The 11,179-nt window shown below is 41.4% G+C and overlaps 1 protein-coding gene across 23 annotated transcripts in view; it reads left to right on the top strand.

Annotated features, from left to right (window-relative positions):
• TMEM131L (transmembrane 131 like) overlaps window positions 1–11,179 on the top strand; it is a 255,172-nt gene that overhangs the window by 195,347 nt on the left and 48,646 nt on the right. The gene's annotated exons all lie outside the window — the stretch shown is intronic.

Below are 11,179 nucleotides of genomic sequence, written 5' to 3'. Positions count from 1 at the left end.
TCTTAGATGAAGGTTTGCAGAACCAGTAGTTTCTCATTAAACAGTTAGTGCGCATATTGCCATATGACGATGGTTAACAACCCCACGACATGTCAACACTGTCCCTTCTCAACCTTGGGTTCCCTATCACCAGCTTTCCTGTCCCCTTCTGCCTTCTAGTCCTTGCCCCTGGACTGCTGTGCCTCATTAGTCCTATTTTGTTTTATGGGGCTGTCTAATCTTTGGCTGAATGGTGAACCTTGGGAGTAGCTTTACCACTGAGCTCAAAGGGTATCTGGGGCCATACTCTTGGGGTTTCTCCAGTCTCTGTCAGGCCAGTAAATACGGTCTTTTTTTGTGTATGTTAGACTTTTATTCTACATCCTTCTCCAGTTCTGTCCAGGACCCTCTATTGTGATCCCGGTCAGAGCAGTCAGTGGTGGTAGCTGGGTACCATCTAGCTGTACTGGACTCAATCTGGTGGAGGCTGTGGTAGCTGTGGTCCATTAGTCCTTTGGACTAATCTTTTCCTTGTATCTTGTTCTCTTCATTCCCCCTTGCTCCCGAAGGGGTGAGACCAGTGGAGTATCTTAGATGGCTGCTCACAGGCTTTTAAGACCCCAGACGCTCCTCACCAAGGTAGAATGTAGAACATTGTCTTTATAAACTGTGTTATGGCAATTGAGCTAGATGTTCCCTGAGACCATGGTCCCCACAGTCCTCCGCCCAGCAATTCAGTCCCTCAGGGAGTTTGTAAGTGTCTATGAAGCGTCCATGACCTTCCCTTGTACAAGTTGTGCTGGCTTCCCCAGTATTGTGTACTGTCTTACCCTTCACCAAAGTTACCGCTTGTCTATTGTCTGTTTAGTCTCCCCCCCGACCCCTCCCATCCCTCATAACCAACAAAGATTGTTTCTTTTTGTGTGTAAACTTTTACATGAGTTTTTTACAGTAGAGGTCTCATACAATATTTGTCCTTTTGTAATTGATTTATTTCACTCAGCATAATGTCCTCCAGTTTCATCCATGTTATGAGATGCTTCACAGATTCATCATTGTTTTTTCTCTTTGCATAGTACTCCATTGTGTGTATGTACCATAGTTTGTTTATCCATTTATCTATTGATGGGCATCTAGGTTGTTTCCATCTTTTTGCTATTGTGAACAGTGCTGCAGTGAATATGGGTGCGCGTATGTCTATTCGTGTGACGGTTTTTATTTCTCTAGGATATATTCCTAGGAGTGGGATTGCATTTTGTAGGGCTTTTTTTTTTTTGTGGTGCTGATGTTTTCTTTGTTCCTCTTACTCTCCTGTGCCGAGTTCCTTTTGTTTGTGGATTTTTTTTTTTCATTTCTTTTGTTGTTGTAGGTTTTGTTTTTACTGAGACTTTATGTTCTTCTTCATTTTAATGAGTAGGTTTGCTAGCTTTCTTTGAGTTGCCTTGAAGTTTACCCTTATATGCCTGGATTTGAACCAGTCTATTATTACTTGGTATTGCCTTGTCTTCCTCTCCATTGGAAGTTTCTATACATACACCATTTATTCCCTATTTTATTGTTCTGATGCTGTTGTCATTTACAGATTAACCTCACTGTTTCCCTGTTGTAATTCTTTTGGTTTTGGGTAGGCCTTAAGAGTTCATTTCCTAGGTTGGTATCTGGCTAGTACAATCCTGTATCCTGTATTCAGCCTGTGGTCTAATGCTGTTTGTTCTCAGATCGACGGACTCTCTTTAATACGTCTTGTAAGTTTGGTTTGGTTTTTACATAGTCCCTTAAATTTCTGTTTATCTGGAAATGTCCTAATTTCACCATCATATCTGAACGAGAGTTTTGCAGGATTTATTATTCTTGGCTGGCAATTTTTTTCTTTCAAGGTTTTATATATGTCATCCCATTGCCTTCTTGCCTGCATGGTTTCTGTTGTATAATCTGAGCTTAGTCTTATTGTTTCTCGTCTGCATGTGAGTTTTTGTTTTTCTCGAGCTGCTCTCAGGATTCTTTGTTTGTCTTTGGTTTTAGTGAGTGTGATTATGATATGCCTTGTTGATTTTCTTTTGGGGTCTATCCTGTATGGGGTTTGTTGAACTTCTTGGATGGCCAGCTTTTCATCTTTCATGATATTAGGGAAGTTTTCTGTCGCAATTCTTCAGTGATCCTCTCTGTGTTTTCTTTTTTCTCCCCCCTGTTCTGGAACTCTGATCACTTGCAGATTTTTGCTTTTGATTGTATCCTGCATAATTCTCAGGGTTTCTTCATTTTTCTTCATTCTTTTTTCTGATTTTTCCTCAGAGTTGGATCCAAGTGTTTGTCTTCAATTTTGCTGATCCTACCTTCAATCGTTTCAAATCTGCTCCTCAGCCCTTCTATGACACTGTCCATTTCTGAACTCTGGTTGTCTGTCTTTTGGATTTCTAATTGTTGTTTTTGTATGATTTCTAATTGTGAATTTTTTTTAGCATTTTGTTCCTGTATTATTTTCTTGAATTCTTCCAGTTTTTTGTCTGCCTTTTCCATGAATTTGTCTATTTTTTTGTCTGCTTTTTGCTTCAACTCTTAGATAATAGTGAATATTAGCGATTTGAATTCCCTATCAGTTAGGTCTGGTGCCTTTTTTTCTACTGGAAAGTCATCTGGTATTTCATTTTGGATGCCTACTGGAATCATCCTGTCCTGTTTTTTTAAATGTTTGATATTGTCTGCTGTCTTTGGGGCATTCAGTGGTTATTTTCCTCGTTTATTGATTGTTGATTTGTTTGTTTAGTCCTGCTTTTTTTATTTGGTTATGTCTGACCAGGTGGGCTGTGCGTTCTTTGTTGTTTGCTCGTCCGTGGGCACGATACTTTTCACCTCCTTCTCCAATGAGCAGGGTCAGTCACTCAGGTGTGGTACAGCAGGCCAGGTCCAGCTGAAGGGGAGTTGCTGGGATGGGTTGTTAGTGGCACGTACCAGGGCTGACAGTGCAGACCGGGGATCAGTGCAGGGCAGGTTCCATTAGGCCGTGCCTGTGCTGCTTGGGAGTGTGATGTTCAGCACACGGTACAGGTAGGCATGAAGGAAGGGGTAGATTGTGATGTGTGGAGCTAAGATGGGTATGGAAAAGAGGAGAGAGAGAAGAGGAACAGGAGCCAAAAACAAACAAACAAGCAAAAGAGTGCTAAGGGAGCTTGCTATTGGAGTGGAGAGACGAGAAACTCAGATATGGGGAAAAACAAAAATGAAAAAAAAGAAAACAGTAGAAGAAAAAAATGAATAAAACGAGAAACTGGAAATGAAGAAAGACAAAAAGGGAATAAGAGAGAGAAGAAAACAAAACAAAGAAACAAGCAAAAGAAAAAAGAAATATCCCCAGGGATGTCCCTCTACGTCTGCGCAGAGTAAGGGAGTAGCTTCCAAACCGTGCAGTACTGCCCAGCTAGAAGGGGCTCCCAAGCCGAGAAAAGAAAAAGAAAACAAATGGAGAAATCAAAACAAATCAGAGCAAACAAACAGAAAAGCCCCAGGGTTCCCACCAACGTGGTAGCATGAGCTGGGAAGCAGTTTCACAGTCGAGTCATGTTTCGCAGCTTTTCAGGAAGAAGCAAAGATGGTGCACGGAACCAGGTATTTGAGAGAAAGGAGGGTGAGGTGGTGAGAAGTAAGGAAGAAATCTAAAGAAGCAGAAAAAGCAACACCAGCAGCCAACAAAAGGCGCTCAGGGAGCTGGCCAGTGCGGGCGAATGGAATCCAAGTGACACTGGGTGAAGCTGGTGCTTCCTGGCCAAGAGACTGTGGCCGCTGGAAGCAGAGGAGGCCGAGTGGGATTGAAGAAGGGTAGGGGGTGGGGAAGCCTATATTGCTGGTTACCGGTTGTTCTGTCTCCTGCTGGAAGCTCCGTGAAGCTGCTTTCTTGTATCCCCTGTTCTCTGATCTCTGATAGAAGTCCAAGATGGTGGATCTGTGCTGTGGTAGCTGATAGGGGACCTCTGCATGTATCTCTCCTCACTCTCTGTTCTTGGTCAGTTTCTTATTCTGTTCCATGCTTGGCTGAGTTCTTTCTCTCTTCATTTGATGCTTAGGGTTTCAGGATTGACATGTGACTCTGTTTGACTTACTTTTTCTGATCTTTGCTGCGGAGGAATGGCGTGGTGCTTCTGCTATAGCGCCATGTTGCCTGGAGGTTTTCCAGAAGCTGTTCTTAAGCAGATGGGTTAACTCCTGGGTAAGGATGAAAAGTATAGCCAGATCACATGTAGTCTGTCTCTAGTTGATACCCAACACCTGTTTTTAAGGCATTCTCTTGCTGAGTTGGAAGAATAAGCCAAAATCCACAGGAGAGGGATGTCTTTCTAGTGGGAGTGAGTAGACGCTAGTAGAGGAGTTTTAACAGAATCCCAGAAGAGAGAGCAGGATCCAAGTCCTTTAGCAGAGGTTACACGCTGTCCTGGCTGGCTCTTTCCCTTTCCACCAATGCCGTTAGAGTACTGAAAGTGTCTGGAAAGCAGAATCCAGTCCTGAAGCTGTGTAGCTCATAGGGAAAAACAAATGGGTCCTAGATAAAGGTAGGAAAGGTATTTAGGAAAATACACCTACTTTCTTCTGCTAACACAGAGGTCTCTGTATTAGCAGAACCACAACGGCAAAAAAAAAAAAGCACTCCAACCATGCAAATATACTATAGTAAAAATGAACGAAAGAAATAGAACATGCAAAAGACAGATGAAGATCCCAATAGAAGAAAACGTATTTAAGACCCTAGGAAAGCTCTGAGACCCCTTCACAGAACAAGAGTATGAGTTCAGTAAACCAGGAGCTTTCAAAGGCAGATTAATATACTGGGATGGAACTAAAAGAAATATTATAGCACTAAGGAAATAAATGAAGAACAAATGACGTTACATGTATAATGGCCAAAAATTGAATTATTGACTTGAAGAAAGACTTAAAACATTTAGAGAGAAGGTGATAGTTACAGGGACAAAGAAAGACAGTCCAACATAAGGATAATGATTGTCTAGATAAAAGCCCAACAAATAGATCAGAAAAGGATTCAGAAATGTAATGGAAGAAAACTTTCCTGATACAAGAAAAGAATTGAATTTGCAGATCAAAAGGGTGCAATGTGTACATCCGGAAAAACTGAGCTATAATAATGGACATAGGCATATCCTGGTTAAATTATCAAACTTAAAGTGTAAAGAATCGTGTAGACAAAGGCAGAAAAATCAAAAAACACAAAGTGAAGCTGGCCCCAGGACTTCTCCATAGGAACATTTTACACCAGAAAATGGTTGGAGCAATAATGTTGAGGGAGTGAAAATACGAGCAAAGAGTATAGTCACCCAAGCTGACTTCAAGTATAGAGGCAACAGGCAGATACCTTTAAACAGGAATGAGCTCATGAGGTCTTCTTGAAAAAATCACATTGATGAAATTTAGCTAACCAAGACAGACGTAAAAATAAAGACTCAAGATTGAAGAAGCCATGTTAAAAGGTATCTTGGTAAGCTTTCAATCCATATTATATTCAGAACTAAGACTATAAACAATGGGTGATGATACTAGCTCTTGACAGAATGTACATATTACAACTTTACAAAGTAAAAATCATAATATAATCTGCCAAAATGGAAGACAGAATGGAGAGGTAGATGAAAGGAAAAGTTATAATTTTCTCTTTCCTACTTTGTAAAATTAGAACGTAGTTTAAACGGGAGAAAAATTATGAAAATATTTTTCACAATCTTTTTCTTAACCTTAGATAAATCCATAAGTAATTAATATATCATGTTGAGAAGAAAGTTATTTGAAAGTTAACAATTCCTTTGATTCCACTTCAGTGTCTTTTTCTTATGTTAAATTCATATAAAATAGAGTTTAAACATTTTTATTTGAAAATAGTATGTGGTCCCAGGGTTAGAAATTATTTCCATCTGTCTGCCCTGCCATCTTTATATGTGTATAGGTGCACAGAGCTATATCCAGAAACAAGGTTTGCCAAATAATCAGTTGGAAACCCTGGTTATTTCTGAGTGGTGGGATTTTGGTTGATTTATTTTTCCCTTCTTTATACTTCTCTGTTTTGCCTAAATGTTGTAACAAACATGAATTTTTCATTTTACTAAAATGGAAGTGATCCAAAGTAAGTATATGACAGACATTTCATACTAGGAATTTGCAGTCTGCTGACAAAGACGAGGTATTTCTGTGTAATCAACCACCAAGATTAATGTACAGTAGGGCACACGTGGGCAGCGGGCTGCACTGAGCCCCAGAGGTGGAGGAAGCATCATGGTGGAATTGGGAGCCATTAGGAAACCATCTGATGGAGAAGCAGTACCTGTTGGGAAGCAAGAGAAGGGAAAAGCCTTGAATACCAATTGAAGTTTAGACTTTGTCCCCTAAATCTCAATTGGAAACACAGATGGTGAAGAAGGTGAGTGTAAGTAGTAGGAAATGTTTGTATCTACAGAGAACTGGAGAATGCCTGCTAAGGAAGTTCAGAATCAAATTTTTAAAAGCACATGTGCTCAAACAAAAAGCCTTTTTGGAGGATTTGCCTTGAGGTTTCCTGTTTTGGGGACCCTGCTGCAAATACCAGAGAGCTACTGAAGGTTTCTGAACTGAGCGTAGGTGGAAAGTGGTTAACAAATTGAGAACAACATTTAGGTTGTCAACTTCTGAACGTAAGAACAGAATCTTTCCAATTCAGTTTCACAAAGACTGGTGGAATGACTGTTACATGAACAGTGTACATAGTTGTTTAGTAAATGCTTGTATGCGTGTGTCAATAATGCAGTTTTGGAAGATCAGTTTGAGTGTTTTAGAGACTGGGGTGGAGAGGAAGGAAATCGACACCAGCTCTTTTCTAACAAGAAGGCTGTTACCCTGCTATGAGATGTGATGTAACAAAGACTGTATTTAGGCAGGAGCAGGAGTAAAGGATAGGAAGGATAGATGAGAAACATTTTAGAAGAAAAATCAAGACCTCTGAGTGCCTAATGGCATAGAGGAGAGGAGTCATCTTTTCTCACACAGCCATTTGCAGACAGTAACTCCAGGGCTCCAAGCCTGAGGGACTAGAAGATAGGGAATTCTGGTTCATTTTTATATTTGTCGAAGCATTGTTGCATCGTAGTTAAGAGCATGGACTTCCTGGTTTCAAAACCATCTCTTCACTGCCTAGCTGCATAACATGGGGCAGGTTACTTAATATCGTTATTTCCTCATCTATAAAACAGGGATAGTAATAGTATAGCTACCTCAGAGGGTTGTGAGGATTCAGTGAATAAGTGCTTAGAATAGCAGCAGTTGCTAAGTAGTGGCAAGCAGTAAGCACCAAAGAATAATAGGTAGGGTTGTGATCATTATCTTCAGGGTATTGGCTGGACTTCGAAGTGAAAGAAGGTAGCAGGCAATGGGGGATAGGGAGCTAAAGCCTCCATGACAAGTCAGGGCTGGAGATTGAGATTTGGGGTTATCCTTGTGGAGGTTAGGATTGAAGTGTGGCATGGGGTTCTCGGAGGTGTGTACAGACAGAAGGCCAGGGGCCTGAATCTGGGCCTCAGGCAGTGTTGGAGTTATGGACGTGTGGAAGGTGCAGGTATAGCGGACGTACAAAGAGTCAGGTGAAAAAAGAAGCTAGGGCACACTTTTAGAAGCAAAAATAGTTACTGGATTTGCAATAGGAGGGAATGACTAAAGTTAGCAGTTGAACCTAACGCCCATGGGTTTTTTTGTTTGTTTTGTTCTGTTTTTTGTTGGGATGGGGAGGTAAAATATACAACATTTAAACCATTTTTAGGTGTACAGTTCAGTGACATTAATTACATTCACCGTCACCACTGTCCACCGCCAAAAGTGTTTTCATCACCCCAGACAGAAACTTAGTACCCTTTCAGCAGTAACTTCATTCCCTCCTCCTACAGCCTCTTTGCAGTCCCAGTTGCCATCGAGTCAGCTTCAACTCATGGTGACCCCATGTGTGTCAGAGTAGAACTGTGCTCTCTAGGGTTTTCAGTGGCTGATTTTTCGGAAGTAGGTTGCCAGGCCTTTCTTTTGAGGTGCCTCTGGATGGACTGAAACTGCCAACCAAAAGGTTAGCAACCAATTGCTTTAGCCATCTGTCATGTTACCAGCCCCTCATAATCACTGAGAAACTTTCATTTCTGCAGTTGCGTGTCCTAGATGAACCTGCTATCCTTTTGATGTGGGTGTTGGTATGTTACATATTGCCCTGTAATGAGATAGAAACCTCACCAGGATGCGCTGCCTCCACGAGCCCCACACGTGTGTGCTGGGAAGAGGAGCTGGAACTAGATACCCCAAGATCTGAGGGCCTCAAGGTGGAGGTAGCCCTGAGGGGCAGCACTGCACAGTGCTGGCTGCTGGCACCCATCTGCTGTGTGCGTGGGCGCCATTCCTGTCTGAAACTCTGTCCCCCCAAAGCCTTCCCGGACTTCCCAGGCCAGACTCAGCCTTCTTCGTGTGTGTTTGCAGCCAGGAGATCCTTGAGGGCGTGGGCTGTCTTTTATCTTTCTCTTCCTGGAGTTTAGGAATTCCTCACACTGAGGTCCAGTGGTTATTTGCTAAATAAAGGAGCGGAGCAGCGGGTGGGAGATGAGGAGGACAGCAGGCAGGCCTCTTGGTGTCAAGCGAGCAGTTAGAGCAGCTAGACCTTGACTTCCCTCTCCTTTCCTGTGCTTCTAGCCTGTGCAGGGCAGACAGCTGCACCTCACGGTAGGGGTGCGAGTCTGAGGGACTTGGGGGACTCAGGCTGTAATTTGGGGCCCAAGAGTGTGCTTGTGGTCAACCAGGGTGCATTTTCAGGTGCCGGTTTGGGGGCTGTCATTGTTTGCGGTCTCTGTCACTCATTTGTTTTGTAGAATTGCTCTTTAACGTCCCAGGAGTGTGTGTCCCATGGCGTCATTAGTTTGGAGCAAACCATCCGCGCAGTAAACACATTCCCAAGTGCAGTGCTTAGTGTTTGTTTTTCTTGCAGATTCTTAGTGCCTAACTTTGCAGCTTAGAAAAGTGTATAAATCTGTCTTGACTAAGGGCAACATTCCTCTAGAATTATTGGCCAGGAAGGTCGAAGCCAAGGTCTGGAAGCCACAGACTAACTTGTAATCCTTGTTTTCTCTTAAGCATTTTTTTCTCTTAGCAAAGTGTAATACATGGTTATTATGGGAGCATAAAGAAGTGGGGGAAAAGATTTATCCAAAATGAACCACTTTTAACAGTTATATTTTCTTCTATGCAAAAAAATGTTTTTAAATTGGGCTCATCGTGTATATATGGCTTTGTTATAACACTAAATGTTCTCACGTTGTTAAAAATTATTGAGGAACTTTGCTGTCAGTAATTACATGCCATTCCATTATTGAACTCTGCCATAATTTAAGCCATTCCTCTGCAGTAGAACATTAAAGTTGTTTCCAACATTTTGCTTTTATAAATAACTGTGATGAACAGCCTTGTTCTTAAGTCTTGCCTGTATACCTGATTATGTCCTTTTTATGGGTTTCTAGAAATAGATCAAAGGGGTATAAACTATTTGAGGCTTCTCGTGCATCCTGCCAAATTGCTTTCCAGAAAGGTGTGACATACGAGAAAGTTAGTTCCACTCTTCTCTCATCAGCATCAATTGTTGTTTGCAAAATCATGGTCAGTATATTGTTGTTGATGGATTTTGACTCATAGTGACCCCCTGTGACAGAGTAGAACTGCCCCATAGGGTTTTCTTGGCTGTCATCTTTACGGAAGCAGATCACCAAGTCTTTCTCCCATGGAGCCGCTGAGTGGGTTTGAACTGCCAACCTTTTGGTTAGCAGCCAAGTGTTAACCATTACACCACCAGGGCTCCTTTCAGTAGTCGCTATGATAGGTGAAAAACAGTCTTGTTTCGTATTTCAGTTTGCATCCTACTACGGAAGGATGATCACTTCTCTTCATTTCATTTTCTGTGTGAGTCTCAGAAACACAAAAAAGCAAAAACTCATCCAGCCAAAATCCTACCACTTAAAAAATTCTGTAGGTTAAGAAGTAAATGTCCAGCCCCATTCCACTGCTCCAAGCCAGACACTGTCAGCAGCACTACGCTTTCCCAGCTGTGTCCTAGTGTTTGCAGACATAAACATGCATATAAAACATCTGGGCTTTTCAAAACCAGAATGGAATGATGAGATACAAGCTGATCTGTGATTTGCCTTTCTTAAAAACATTTTATTATGAAATGTTTTGGATGAGGTCTTTATGGTCTTTGGTCTTTTATATTTCTTTTGTGAATATACATTTTATATTCTTTGCCAAGTTTTCTGTTGAATATTAGTGGTTTTTCATATTTTCTGTCACAACACTTCGTATGTGAAGGTATTAACTCCTTGTCACATATTGTGCACCAGGTCATTTCCTTAGTTCGCCCTTTCCTGTCTTTGTTTTTACTTAATCATCAGTGGCTTTCAGAATGTCTTGTGCAGTCAGTCTGTGATTTTTCTAGTTTCTTCTTTTGCTTGTGTAAAGCTTAGGAAATCCTTGTCTTCCCTGCAGTCAGTTAAATTATCCCCTCTATCAGGGAGATCAGAGGACTTGACTAGTTCAAATCATTAAAAAGTAATGATGATAATCACTAACTTTTACATAAGCTGCTTACTCTGAGCCAGATAATTTAATCCTCACAACAACCAAATGAGAAGACATACCAGTAAACTGAGGCAGAGAGAGGCTAAGTAACTTGCCTAAGATTTCATAGTAAGCAAGGAGTGAGATTCAAACTAGATAATTCTGCATTGGAGTCCCTAAGTAGTGCAGATGGTTAATGCGCTCAGCTGCTCACCAAAAGGTGGAAGGTTTGAGTCCACCCAGGGGCTTCTTGGAAGAAAGGCCTAGCGATCTACTTCCAAAACATTAGACATTAAAAAACCTTCGGAGCACAGTTCTGCTCTGACACACATGGGGTGGCCATGAATCAGAATAGACTCGACGGCAACTGTAAAAAGTTTGGCCTCAGAGCCACCTATAATTTTTTTTTGTGTGTGGAAGTTTGGTTTTTTTTCCTTTTTTTTTTTTAAATTGTACTTTAGGTGAAGGTTTACAGAACAAATAGTTTCTCATTAAACAGTCAGTACACATATTGTTTTATGACGTTGGTTAACAACTACATGACATGTCAACATGCTCCCTTCTCGGCCTTGTAGGATCTTTTTTTTTTGGTGAAAATATA

This window comes from Trichechus manatus, unplaced genomic scaffold (genome assembly GCF_000243295.1).
Source record: "Trichechus manatus latirostris isolate Lorelei unplaced genomic scaffold, TriManLat1.0 scaffold00059, whole genome shotgun sequence".
NCBI classification, from domain to species: Eukaryota; Metazoa; Chordata; class Mammalia; order Sirenia; family Trichechidae; genus Trichechus; species Trichechus manatus.
Note: the sequence above shows the minus strand (reverse complement) of the source record. Positions and strands in the feature narration are given on the sequence as shown.